General features: G+C 47.0%; 1 long non-coding RNA gene across 1 annotated transcript; it reads right to left on the reverse strand.

Annotated features, from left to right (window-relative positions):
* Positions 1-5,680: 5,680 nt before the first annotated feature.
* On the reverse strand, positions 5,681-14,349 carry LOC117981322 (uncharacterized). Its single transcript, XR_004672791.3, has 3 exons — positions 12,959-14,349; positions 10,367-10,535; positions 5,681-6,381 (listed from the first exon to the last, which is right to left on the reverse strand). It is a non-coding gene; the product is annotated as an uncharacterized LOC117981322 (long non-coding RNA).
* Between the last annotated feature and the right edge of the window lie 421 nt (positions 14,350-14,770).

A 14,770-nucleotide genomic window follows, 5' to 3' on the forward strand; every position in this document is an offset into this window, starting at 1 on the left:
AAATTGGAGTCTAGAGTAAAATGTGCCCCTTTGTTAAAATATTATTGCTCAAGAAGTAGAAATATATAAAATGTATATATCATATATATATAATACACACACACACACAGAGCAAAGAAAATACAGTTCCAAATTCATTCAAACTGGTTCTGTACTGTGCTTCAATTCTCATGTCAGATGCTGGGTTGGAAGGATTTGGGATGTCATGTAATCTGAAGCCTAATGATCCAAACAGATTGAACGTTAAGTCAGTAAGAATTTCTTATTGCTTGTTATAGGATGTTTACTGATTTGAAAACAGAATGTTTTTTAAGAGAAAGAAGTTAAGTGCCACACATTTCAATTTAAAATGTGAGATGAAGTATATTTCCTTGCCAATAGACACAAAAACATGTAGCTTTTTTCTTTTTCCACAGACTTTATAGAGCAGATCCGTTATTTCTGTGGAAACCCCTGGTGTGCCTGTTGATGGAATAAACGGTGAGCTTGGAGCACCTCGCCGCTCCCTGGCCGCAGGCCTTCCACAGCTTCCCAGGGCTCTGGGGTGTGTCCGGGTCATGTAGCCCCCAACAGATGCCTTCTGCTCCTCAGGCTCCGTGCTCGGCACACTGTGTTCCAGCTCTGCTCCTGTAAAGCTCATCTTCTCTTAATTCCACTGAGCATTTTTGTCTCTTTCCTCTTCACATTTGTTGATAGTTCCCTGCACGTGAATGCCAGCCTCTTTTTCTCCAACAGTTAAGAGATGCCCAGGTTTCCCAGCCACTGCAAAGGGGCCCTGCGTGAGGCAGGCGGCGCATCTATGCTGCCTTCGCATCAGATGACCTGGGCTCAAATTCAGCCACTCACGAGAACTGTGGAAGCACTTACATTACTTCAGCTCTTCAAGCTTCAATCTGCCCCGACAGTGGAGTGGACATAATATAAGAGATGACATGCCCCTGGTGCCTGCTCCATGCTGGACGTGGTCTCAGCTGCTAGGGATGGCAGAGAGGAAGGCAGAGCTCACCCAGGAGGCCAGGCCATGCAGGGCTGTGGGCCACTGTTAGGGGCAGGGGCTTGATTCTGAGGGTGATAGGATTTCATTGCTGGGTTTTGAGCAAGGGAATGCTATGACGGTATTTACCTTTCTGAGGCTCAGGCTGCAGTGTGGAGAGTGGAGGAGGGGAGACAGCAGGAGGCCTGGTGGCATGGGGCTGCCAAGCTCCTATGGAAGGGACAATGATGCTTGGGCCTAGTGTAGCAATGAGGCGACCGACAACCTGTCCAGTTTGGAATGTGTGTTGAGTGTAGAGGCATCAAGGCTCACCAGATGTCAGGAGGTGTGGGTTTAAAGAAAGTTCCTAAGTCTGGGCCGTGAGCAGCCCGATAAATGTGGTGTCACTTTCTACAGTGAGGGACAGAGCAGGGAGAGAAGTCAAAAGTTCTGATTTGAACCAGACTTCCAAGTGGAGATATCCTAGAAGAAGTTGGATATGTGAGCCCAGAGAACAGGGCTGAGTATATAAATCTGTGAATCCACCAGCATCATGACTCCTGGGATGGCGTGACATTGCCTAGGGAGGGAGGAAAGGCAGCTCCAGAAGCTGGAGCTTTCCAAAATGTACAGTCCGGGAGAGAAGGGTCCAGCTATGTGGCAAGGAGACAGAAGGAAAGTCAGAAAGGTGGTGCCTTGGAAGCCAAGTGAAAAAACTGTTCACAGAAAAATATTTCAAATGTTGGTTTCTAAAAGGTTAGCAAAAGTGTCCAAGTGACACTTCGTCTCTACAAAAAAAAAAAAGCCAGGCAATGGGGTGCATGCCTGTAGTCCCAACTACTCAGAAGGCTGAGATGGGAGGATCGCTTGAGCCGGGGAGGTTGAGGCTGCAGTGAGCTATGATCACACCATTGAACTTCAGCCTCGGTGTTAGAACAAGACCCTGTCTCAAAAAAAAAAAAAAAAAAAATGTCCAAACACTGTTGAGAGGACAAAGAAGGTGAAGAGTGAGGTTTTTGATTGGATTTTTCAAAATGGACATTAATGGAAACTTTGTTAAGAGCAGTTCCTCTTGAACCCTAGAGTTGGAGGCAACAGAGAGAGTGAGAAGTGGCTAAATGGAGAAAGGAGGACGGGCAGCTCTCTTGGGGGTTTATGGTAACAGAGGAGAAGAACGGGCTGGTATCTGGAGGTGGTATCTGGAGGTGGGTGCATGAGCACCAGAGAGGAAAGTCAGATTTTCTGTTGCTTTTTGTTTGGTTGGCTGATTTTTGTTTGCTTTGGTTTTGGATGGAGAGTAGCATATTTGCATATTGATGGGTTGATAACTCTGAGTTATGAAAAGATCTCATTAATGAACATGGAATACCTAGTCATACGCGACAGTGAGTAAATGCTGGCTGTTGTTTTCATCACTGTCACCTTTTTCTAAGCCTCTCTTCACACGTTCTGGCTTATTCTAGTTTGAGTTAGAGCACTGTTGTATGAGCTACACTTCTGGTTTTATAAACACTATGTTATTCTACACTATTTCTCACATGGGCCTTTGCTTCTTGGGTTTGGTACAAACTCCTGGATGGCAAATTCTGTGCCTTGTCCACTGCCCACCCTGCGATGCCTGGCACTGTGCTAGCTCAAAGCTTGAATTCAAGTCAGCTGCGAAACTGCATCCAAGAGTCATCTGGAGGAAAGTGTTGTTTGCTCTTGGGGCATGCAGACCCAATCTGATGGGGCAGGTGCTCTGTCTTCAATTCCCTGTCCCGAGAGGGGGCAGGAGGAGGAGTGGCAAGGCAGCTGTTGTACCTCCCTGTGAACAGGAACCCCAGTGGCGGAGTTCAGATTTCTGTAGCTGGACACACTCTTGGCCTCAAACTGCACTGCAATCACAGCCATTTGGCTCCAAGTTCTGAAACGGTGGCTTGTGAAAAAAGAACTCTAGAGAGAAATTAAAGCTCAACTTCCAAGGAATTTCTAGTCTGTGTATTTGTGTTTTATCCCCAGTTGATGGTACCTAGAAGACCAAAAGGAGGGCAGCTTCATGTCTGAGAGTAAGCACCGACTTGGAAGTCTAAAAGGCACCACATATGAGTCTCATCTCCTGTCCTCAAACACTTGAGACTCCTGCATGTGGCACCCGACAGCGTCCTCTTCTCAGGAGGAGAAACCACCACATGATGTGCAGACACAGAGACATATTTCCCTCAAGTGCGTACAACAGAGGTTGGAGCACTAAAGCCCTAACGTTAGAGCCAGAGGTATTAAAAAGAGAATGCAAGGCCAAAGCCTTAATAGTATGCTTTTTCATCTAGTGCTAAACAAAGGAGAATATAGTTCAGTGCGAGAGAAACTTTGAAGCCAATAAAATAGCAGGAAAAATGGAAAATAAGAGGAGGACCAGGTAATTTAGGATATATTTTAAGTTTTACAGCAGAAACAGACACAAAAACCTGAGAAAGACAAGTGCAAATTTAAATGAGAAAATGAAAGCACATTGTTTTCAGGATACCTAAGATAATGACACAAGAATGAAAATGAGTTCATTTCTACAATTACTTGAATCGACCAAATGGGCGTTAACATCTGCGTAGTATACATCTTGCCCCCTCTGAAGTTCTGTCCTCATTTCTCCTCCCTCTTTCAGAGTCTCCATTATTTTCCTCTAGAGATTGGCATTCAAGGCGCACGGCTCTGAATCAGCAGTTGCTGTAATTAGGGTGTATCCATGGTAATGATAACGAGGGCTAATACTAATCCCTCCTTCTTCCCTCTTCCTTTCCTTTTCTGACTCTTGTCCCCAGGGTCCCCATCCCACTCATGTGTGCACACACACACGTGCACACAAACACACACACAGGTGGTGCACACAAGCACTCCTAGGACATCCACAAGAGGATGGGCACCCATGCAGAGCGGCCTTGCCACCCCCAGAGCAGATGGCCAGCCACACGTCAACATCAGAAAGGCTCGTATCCTTCTGAAATGGAGGACTCCCTGTGGTGAACCTAATAGAATATCGACATGTGGACACCACAGTTCAGCCAGATTCTCTCGAAAGTGTCTCTGCTGATAGAGGTCCACAATGCCATACTCATGTTTAGAAGCCTGAGATATTTGGACTCTGCAATCAGCTGAACTGTGTCCTGCCAAAGCCCTATGTTGAAGCCCTAACCCTTAATGTGGCTGTCTTTGGAAATGGGGTCTTCAAACAGGTGATGAAGGTTAGGTGAGACCACAAGGGAGGGTCCTGAGCCAATGGGAGTGATGTCCCCAGGAGAAGGCGAAGGAATGTCAGGGATGCGTGTGCAGAGGGAGGACCATGTGAGGGCTTGGGAGGACGTCAGGGATGCGCGTGTAGAGGGAAGACCATGTGAGAGCACGGGAGGACATCAAGGATGTGAGTGTAGAGGGAGGACCACGTGAGGGCTCGGGAGGACATCATGGATGTGAGTGTAGAGGGAGGACTACGTGAGAGCACAGGAGGACATCAGGGATACAAGTGCAGGGGGAGGGCCACGTGAGGACATAGGAGGATGTCAGGGATGTGAGTGTAGAGGGAGGATCACGTGAGGGCACAGGAGGACGTCAGGATGTGAGTGCAGAGAGAGGACCACGTGAGGGCTCGGGAGGACGTCAGGGATGTGAGTGTAGAGAGAGGACCACGTGAGGGCATGGGAGGACATCATGGATGCAAGTGCAGGGGGAGGACCACGTGAGGGCACAGGAGGACATCAGGGATGTGAGTGCAGGGGGAAGACCACGTGAGGGCATGGGAGGACATCAGGGATGTGAGTGCAGGGGGAAGACCACGTGAGGGCATGGGAGGACATCAGGGATGTGAGTGCAGGGGGAAGACCACGTGAGGGCATGGGAGGACATCAGGGATGTGAGTGCAGGGGGAAGACCACGTGAGGGCATGGGAGGACGTCAGGGATGTGAGTGCAGGGGGAAGACCACGTGAGGGCATGGGAGGACGTCAGGGATGTGAGTGCAGGGGGAGGACCACGTGAGGGCACGGGAGGATGTCAGGGATGTGAGTGCAGGGGGAGGACCACGTGAGGGCACGGGAGGACGTCAGGGATGCAAGTGCAGGGGGAGGACCACGTGAGGGCTCGGGAGGACGTCAGGGATGTGAGTGCAGAGGGAGGACCACGTGAGGACATAGGAGGATGTCCGGGCTTCGAGTGCAGAGAGAGGAACGTGTGAGGACATGGGAGGATGTCAGATATGCGTGTGCAGAAGGAGGACCACATGAGAACATGGGAGAAGATGTCGTCTGCAAGCCAGGGAGAGGCCTCAGGAGGACCAGCCCTGCCACACCTTGCTCTGGGACTGCCACCCGCCAGTACCCTAGGAGAACACATTCCTGTTGGTGAAGCTGCCAAGGCCGTGCTGCAGCACCAGGGGCCTCTGGTTGACAGACTGCAGAGCAGCGATGCCAGTGGTAGCCTCCAAGTAAACTCTCTAAAGGGATTTTGTTTTCTATCCTCATTTTTCCTGCCTTATCTTTCAAGAGGCTTCGTTTACCTTCACTTGTGTGGGTTCGTTTCTAAATACAGAGAAGGAATGCAGGCAAAGGAGTACCAAGCCAAGCCATCTTTTTAAAAGATAAACAGGGCACATTTTTCTTCCTTCCTGAGCAACTCATACACCAAATATGTACAGAACACCTGTAAATGGTAGAGGATTCAGATATTTTGAAAGCACAAAACCTACTCTTGAAGAACACACAACTGCTGAGTGGTAACAAAGTTTTGGCCGCTGTAGCTGCTAAAAATAGAGTTGTCATATCCTAAAACTAAAAATAAAGAAATACATCACTGATCAAACACGCTTGATGGCCTTCATTTGCATACGGTCATGACAAGCCCAGTGGGAGGTGTAAGAATGCTTGGGTGCTACCCTGCCCCCGAGGAGCTCATGAAAGCGGTGTTCACAGCATGCTGCAGTTGCTCACATCGTAGTTCATAAGGCATTTTCTCACATGCCACCTAAACTCTTCTGCGGGGCAGCTGGGGCAGGCACCGCCTTTCTATTTCTCAGGTGTGAAAACTGAGGGTCTCAAAGAGGCAAGCACTTGCCAAAGTCACGCAGCAAGCAAGGACAAATGAGAGGGAGGCGTCTCCAACCAGGTGCAGGCTGGCAGATGTGCGCCCGTGAGCACCACTTGCCCTCAGGTCTGTGGTAGGGGTCAGATGAGTGACAGCCACAGGAGAGGCCATCCTCTTGGGGTGGAGGAGAGAGGCCACTCTCCTCTGGGATGGGCTTGAAAGACGTCTCCGTACAGGGTGGGCAGAAAGGAGAGGGAGACCTTCTCAGAGCAGGGAGGTGCATGCTGTCACCAGGAGCTGGCCAAGAGGCTCACCAGAGCTGTGGTGGAGGCCGTGCAGACTGTGTGGCGGGGCTGGAACCTGGTTTCATAGAAACAACAGGGAGAAAACAGAGTTGTGAGCTGGAGAGGTGCATGGCCAGATGAGCCGCACAGGTGGGTGGTGGGACCAAGGCCACAGTGGTCAGGAAATGCTGTGAGGGGACAGTGAGGAAAGAGGATGTCCCAGGGCCGTTCATGCTTGTGACCACAAAGAAGAGATGGCTGGGCCAGGCTCCCCCTTAGCAGGTCTCGTAGCAGTTATGCAGGTGCGATCATCAGTTGATTGAAGAGCTCTCGGGTGAAAAGACACAGAATAGTTCCCATGTCATCGATGCCAGGGTGGGTTTTTATCTCAAAGAAGGCCCGTGCCCTACAGCTGGGAAATGCCATTCCCTTCACTGCTGCTTCTGCATTTAAAAGTCCTATCAGTGCTAATGGAACTCACAAATGTCTCACACAGGGGAAAACACACTGCATGAATAGGGATAGCAATTTATAGGACTGACTGAACTTAAAGGCATTGAGATTACATCCTGCAGAAAGAGGCTGGCATACAATCCAAAAACTGGCCTAGTTAGGTGGCATTCTGAATGAACGTCAGAAATAGCCTGTATTTTTGCCTCAGTCAGCCTCTGCATATTCTTTTTCTTAAAAGCTTAAAGCAAACAGAAGGACATACTCAGTCCTAAAGGTTCTTTGTGGCCCAAGATGTTCTGGCATGAGAACTGCCCTATGCCAGGAGGGAAATGTTCCAGGAAAGGAGGTGTCGGTGGTTTTCAGCCACAGGAACTAGCTCCTCGTGACACCCAATCCTGGGGAATTAATTCTGTGACCCCAGAATAGGTTTCCAAGGACAGGGATGTCACTTGGGTAAGGCATACCAAGTCTCCAACTGTGAACACATCTCCGCTTTTCCAACCTCAGCCAAAGGAGGCTGCAGCTCTGGTCGGGCTCTAACACGTGCATGGCTGTCATGGATGCCCATGTGTGCCTGGGCAATAGACGAGGGTGTGCCTTGCTGGCCCTTTCTGTGGTGCCCTGGCTAGCCCACCACCATTGTGCAGAGGAGGGTGCTGAGGCCTGTGGAAGTTACTGCAAGGTCACCAGCCCTTGCCCCTGGAGGAATCCGTGTGGTCCCAGCTCTGAATCTGAACACGTCGTATCTCCTCCTTAGGGGAGGTTTCCCACCTGCTCTGAACACAGTGAAAAGTGAGTGTGCTTGAAAGCACCGGCCTCAGTCCATGTTCCCTGATAGACACGGCCACATCTGTCAATCTAACCTTTGGGCACAGCACCTGCAAGAAACCAAGGCCCAGGCTGCAAAGAAAGGACGCGACAGAGCCTGGACACCGCTGCCTTCATGGGAGCTTGCGTGTGCAGGTGATACTGATGTGGCTTCTCGCGTCCTGTGGGTGAAGCTGGAAGTCCCAGGCTTTGCCATCTCTGGTTCCCCACTTCCCCAGTTTCGACGCTCTCCTCTCTCCCCACCCCTGCAGACACATCCTATGATCTAATTTAGCATTTTTCAATTTATTCACAAAATCATTTATTGCTCACGAAGGGATCAAGATCCATGCTCACAAGCATTATTCCGGTTTACACAGCATCTTCTCGCTTCTGTGACAGATTCACTTAGGATGGTACACCTTCTCAGATTGTGTTTCCTTCTCATACAATGTCCAAACACCACTTCTCTATCTGGTAAGCTCCTAGTCATACTTCAAAGCCCAATCCAAATGCTATCAACTCAACCATCCACTACCCAACCCTGCAAGCAGAGCTGCTGTTCCCACAGCTGTTTGCTGTATAACTGATTATATTTGTATTTTTGTATTATATTTGTATATTCCAGATATTTGCTCACATCTTTCTCTCGCATTAGGTAGTGTTGCATGCCACAGCACCAGCACCAAGTGTGGCTCGTAATGTGGTTGCTCTTTATCCAAGGAAAGAGGCATGAGAGAGGCACAACACTAATGAGAGAAGCATTTTCAGGGGACTGTGTAGTAAAACCTAAGTACAGCTGTCCTAGGGAACAAGCCAAGGGAATCTGCCCTCCCCTCCCTCACTTCCAAACAGAACTGGCAACTGTAGGTGCACCCCTTCCTTTTCTTCATAAGGGCCCTTGGTTTTTCTTTGGAAGTCATTCCTCCCTGACAGTCTGAGCATTAATTTGGATGGGGAGGCTCTGACCTTGTGTTTTCAGGGGAGGCACAGAACCTGGGACTACCCTAGGAGAGTTCTCCATCCCCTGGCCTCTGAGACTGGTGCAAGATGGCTCCTGACCCCAGCAAGAACAGCAAGTTACCCCAACTTTTGCCAGAAGTCTTGAGGGAAGGTCCTCTCTGATGTACTGGCTGCAAAGCATCATGCAAGCCCTGAGCTTTGTTACAGCTGTGCAGAGAAACCATCTTAGAAATGAAGCCCACACAGAGACAGCAGAGTCAAAGATGGAGACAAACATCCAGATGGTGCTGAGCACCTGGATCCAGCCATGCCTGATGCTCACACTGGGACTTTTGGTTACTTATCCTAAGCCATTTTGAACTGGGCTTCAACCCCCATTGCCACATAAAATACCCTGGTCATTCTCCACGAATCTCCATATCAGAGGGGAGCCAGCACCATAGTCAGGCAGCATGGAAGACGGTGCTCAGGGAAGAGACAGAGGAGTTTCTGCTGCAGGGTCCTTGTCATCCTGCAGACCCAGGTCTAGGGAGGACAGACACCCAGCATGGTTAGGGCATTCTGGGCAGAGGAACTGATCATCAGCCCCTCAGCCACCGCAGAGGGAATGAGTAAGGGAGTCACCAAAAAGCAGAAGCAAGAAAGCATCGTATGCCTTTGCCTTCATGAGGTCCGGCCTCCACCCATTGTGACAATGATAATGCCGACCCAGAGGAGATGTGGAGAGGACTCTGGCTCCACTTCTGCGGCTCTGTGCCCATGCTGAGAGGTGCAGCTTCTGGAAGAGCTGCCATTTCCATGTCCCCTTGTTTATCTTTTGTTGTCAGATTACAATATTTCTGATAGCTGGCTGAAATTCGACGTTTCAGTTTGCTGACTTTTGAATCCAACTGGTAGCATTCAGTGAAGTTATGATGCTCAGTCTATCATCCTTCTCTCTCTATCTCTCTATCAATCATCTATCATCCATCCATCTATCATCTATCTACTATCTACCTTATCTACTATCAGCTATCTATCATCCATCCATCATCCATCTATTTATCTACCATCTCTATCTACCATCCACCTATCTACCATCTATCAATCACCTATCATCCATCCATCCATCATCCAACTATCATCATTTCTATCTACCATCTACCTATCACATCTATCTACCATCTACCTATCATCTATCATTATCTATCATCTATCTACTATCTACCTATCATCTATCAATCAAGTATCTATCATCCATCCATCATCCATCTATTTATCTACCTATAATCTATCTACTATCTACCTATCATCTATCAATGAGCTATCATCCATCTATCAATCATCTATATACTATCAACCTATCTACTATCTATCAATTAATTACCAATATCTGTCATCTACCTATACATGAATCACCTATGTATCTATCATCTACCCATCTTCACATGAACACATATGCACATACACACATACATGTACATGATGTATGTGTCTATACTCATACACACATATAAAGGCAATTCTTATTTCTTATTTTCAGTATCTCCTCCCTGATCAGTGTTCGAGCTGTCCAGGAGATGCATGGCTGCTCGAAGGGTCTCACAGCCAGTTTGACTGCCCCTACAACCAGTTCTCTCCACATTTTAATGTGACATGACAGGAGAAAACAGTCATTTACTTCAATAAATTCTCCTCAGCAAAATGAGAGATTACTTTAAAATCGAAGCAGTCAGGGCCAACACCCTGGGTGAAAATAATTACATTGATTGCTGTGGGGAGATTAGAAACTCTTACAGAGGGCTAAGAAGAAAAGTCAGCTTAAAACGTCCACATTCAAGAGTTAAGTTAGTACTTACAAAGGGCAGGGAACTGTCTAAGGCCACGACCACAAGCACAGGGGGCCTCTGGGCATCAGCGCCAGGCCGGCGAGTAGAGAAGTCCGGCTTGGAGAGTACAAAACAGGCGCGATGTCTAAAGTCCATTGTGCCGCTGAGGAGAGAGGCCATTTCTCTTACTGTCTCCTGTCTGAAGAGGAGAAGGAAGTAAAAGTTGAAAAACAACAGGAAAGAAGTCAGTGGCAAGACCAGCTGGTGCCACTGATGATCAGGCCTGAGGTGAAAAGATTAACCCCCGCACCCCACTCTAAACACATGTGCTCTCAATCTACAAGACCAGCTGGTGCCACCGATGATCAGGCCTGAGGTGAAAAGATTAACCCCCCCACCCCACTCTAAACACATGTGCTCTCAATCTATCACGACCCTTTCACGTGGAACCCTTTAGAGTTGTAAACCCTTAAAAGGGCCAGGAACTCTGTCTTCAGAGAGTTCGGTTCTTGAGATTTGAGTCCGCGGAAGGTTCTGGCCGAATAAAACCAAATCATTCCTTAACCCGGCGTCTGAGGGGTTTTGTCCGTGGCTCATCCTGCTACACCACCGAGAAGTGCCAAGAAGGAAAAGGGCCTCTGGCCCGTGGGTGTTGGGCAGAGTCAGAGAAGGTGGGCAGGAGAACCAAAGAGGGCCCGTGGCACTGACGTTAGCAGGCACAGGGAGGAGGTCTCGCTCCTGGAGCCTAGAATAGGAAGGATGACTGGGGAGCTGGGAGGGATGGAGGGAGGGCATTTGACGTGGACAGGACTTCTGCCTTCAAAGAAGGGCATGTCTTTAGGTTCCCTGATAAATTCAACTTCTCCTGTGCTCAGCCTACAGCAAAAAGAAGGTGGGGGCAGGTACAGTGGCTCCTGCCTGGAATGCCAGCATTTTGGGAGGCCAAGGCGGGAGAATTGTTTGAGCCCAGGAGTCCAAGACCAGCCCGGGCAACATAGTGAGACCTTGTTGCTACAAAAAAGTTTAAAAATTAGCTGGGCACAGTGGCGTTTGCCTGTGGTCCCAGCTACTCAGGAGGCTGAGGTGGGAGGATCGCTTGAGCCCCTGGAGGTGGAGGTTGTAGTGAGCCAAGGTTGTACCACTGCACTGCAGCCTGGGCGAAGAGCAAGACCCTGTCTCCAAACAAAAAAAAAAAAAAAAGATGGTAGTGATGATTCTAGCACCTTCCTCAGGTTTCTTTAGATTCCTGGTTCTACCTGCATGGAGCATTTTGTATGGCAGGAAATTTTTTCTTCTTGTAATAAACAGTACACAGGAAATTGTGGAATGAAATGAAGCCCAAGTTATTCCGTTGAGAAAAGCAGCATTTTAGTTAATTTTCAGATAAGATTTCTCAGCCCTCTACTGTGAATTTGCCTTTCTGATTGTTGGAGATAATGAAAGAGGTCATAAAACCTTCTTTATGGGGATTATATCATTTGTCTTCAATGTCATACAATTCTAGAAATCAAAGCTGAAAAGAAACTAAGACAATTTGTAGACAATTTCATAGGTGTAGTAGAGGTGTGTTTAATAACTCAGGGTTACAATTCTGAAGTGAAATTTAGATACTTCCAATAAGAGTCCACATTGTTGAAGGTACAGGGCAAGGGGCACTTGCAGACACTATTCATGGGTTAATTGATGAAAGCTTCATGGAAATCAATATGTCAATCAAGAGCTATGATACACATTGACCTTTTGATGTAGGAATTTTAGTTTTTAGGATACTAGACTAAGGAAATAATTAGAAATATAAATATTCTTGTACAAAGGTATTCATGACAGTATTATTATAATGGAAATTATTGAAAATATGTGAATCCAAAATGATGAAGTAGTTAAATAACAAATGATATATAAATGCAATGAAATGTTATATAGTCATTAAAATTACTGTTTTGAAAAATTTTTATCCACTGGAAAAATGTTTATAAAGAAATATTAAGTGAAATGTTGAGAAATATATAGAAATTTACATAAAATATATTAGCCATGCAAATACATGAGTGTATGCTTTCTGTGGATAGACATAAATATTGCTAGAGAAAAAAATAGAAAAGAATCCATCAAGGCATTAACTACACATTTTTCTAAGTTACTGGTATCTTAGTGTTCTAGGTGTAGGTTATTAAAATTTCCTTCTCTGTACTTTCTAAAATTTTAATAATAAGAATGTGCTTTTTAAATAATTTTTTTAACTTGAATATCTCACATGATCACCTGAAGTTCCCATTTTCTCAACTTAACAGAGAACTTAACCGACCTCTTCTTATTCCTTTTTTTCTATTCTGGCTCATGCAGTGGATGGAAGATGGCATTGAAGGAGCTCTCAACTCCTCTCCAAGCCTCGCTGTTCGTGACATGATCATGGCAGTGAAGGGACACGGCTCTGGAGTGCTGGGCTCCGTTTGCTCTGCACTCAGCCTCCCATCTGGATGGGGTTTGGAATGCTGCCTAGGCTCTGCCTTCTCTCACACAGGAAGGACGTTTGGCCCCAAACCAGGTGCTGAAGGGTTTGGCAGAAGCACCCGATGCCTGAGCTATAGCACAGCACGGTGCCCTGGGCGGCTCCACACTCACCTGGCTCAATACCACCCTCTTCCTTCCTTCCCGCCGGGCTGCCCTCTCGCCTGCATTTCCTGTGGTCTATGGAACTGAAACGACATGAGCAGCATTTCAGGACGTCCCCCTTAAAACCCGCTCCTCTGTTCTTATCCACATGGCTTATTACTACTTTCCAATCTCATCTCCTGCGGTTCTCCACGTGACCACCTTCCAGGCCAGCAGCCTTGTCGCGTGGCATCCCCAGTCCCATCATTCCCTTCCCCCACCCGGAGCACCCTTCCCCCGGCCACACAGTGAAAGGCTGGGCTGTGAGAGCTTCGGTGGAAACCAGGCCTTCACCACTTCCTCTCCCTTCAAGCCACACACAGCTGTTGCAAGTTCCGGATACCAATCATTTTTTAAAAAATAAATTGCTATTTAAGTCAATATCTGAACAATGTATGAAAACAATCAGATTTTAGGCCCACTTATTTTTAAGCCCAGATGACATCACTCATGCTCGACCACTGTCCTTATTCAGAATACTCAGGTTGGAACAGTTCAGCTCCTCAGAAAATGAAACACACTCTTCACCGAGTAAGTTTTACCACCAGAGAGTAGATCGTACACCATTGATTATGGAGGCTGTTTTAAAAAAAGGAGTTCAAAGAAAGCTTAAACAGCAGTCAGATCACTGCCACCAGTAGGTGGCCTCCAAGAAGCTCCGTTTTCAGTTCTCATTTAAAGGCAGATATTTCTATATGTTAAAAAACCAACCTGCGCTGTATAGTCATATGTTATACACCTATCTCCCAATTCTAAAACTGACCCCTTAAGAAAAAAAACAAAAAGGAAAAGGAATTGAATCAGCCCAAATCACCAGTGAGACAAACCTCAATTAACATCATATGTGGACATTTTCTCTTTGATATTTAAGTTCCAGAAAATGGCTAAGGTTTTAAAATTAAACTGACATTAGTTTTTATACACTACCTGTCGCAAGCCATGTACCTGGAGATAGTCACAACTAAAATTTGGGGATGGTGAGGGGGAGAGAGAAAATCAAACCGTGCTTCAAAAACCTTCGCTGGGAAGCTGCTCAGGCCTCTCATTTCCCCCCGTGCACCTTTCCTGATCCCCGTGGGTCCTGGCCACTCGGTCACTGCTCCTCATAATGCCTCTCCTCCTTTGGTCATTAGGCCTTTCCAAACGAGCGCAGTCAGCACGTTCTCTGTTCATCTTTGCTTCTTGGGCTTTCCCCTGGTAATTGTTTTCCTCAGCCCATAAATATTCTATTTATTATCTCCCTGTTCTTGACCACTTGTTCTGCATTTTCTCCATCTTCCTTGTGATTAGAAACCTCAAACAGAATGTCGGTCATTGGACTCCCAGGGATTTACTTTGCCTCTAAAATAGGCAGAGCTCCACTCCCGTGGGTCCTAATTTTAATCAAATCGGTCATTTTTTTCCAAGGCTCATCAGCTTCGTGCCTCCACTAACGGACTTTTAGGTTGCATGTCTCTACGTGGATTATCGTTGCTGCTGGACAGAGCTGATCAGGAAGGAAATTTATTGCACAAGAATGGGAAGAAATTATCAAGTTAACTGATGTGTAAGGGAGGTGTACCTGGAAGATACTCTTTAATAGGCAATGCATGTGTGGGGATATTTTTAAGTTTTATCGGTAGAAATGAAATATATTGAACACAAATCGAGCAAATATGACTTGGTCGTTAACATCCCTCTGATTAAACAGGAGTGCTGCTATGAGAAAGGGTTGTGCCATTCTGCAGGCACACGAGAGTCGCTGGGTTTTAGGGTAGTCTCTGTGGAGAATGGTGACTGGAC

The sequence above is a fragment of the Pan paniscus genome, chromosome 7, assembly GCF_029289425.2.
Source record: "Pan paniscus chromosome 7, NHGRI_mPanPan1-v2.0_pri, whole genome shotgun sequence".
Taxonomy (NCBI): domain Eukaryota; kingdom Metazoa; phylum Chordata; class Mammalia; order Primates; family Hominidae; genus Pan; species Pan paniscus.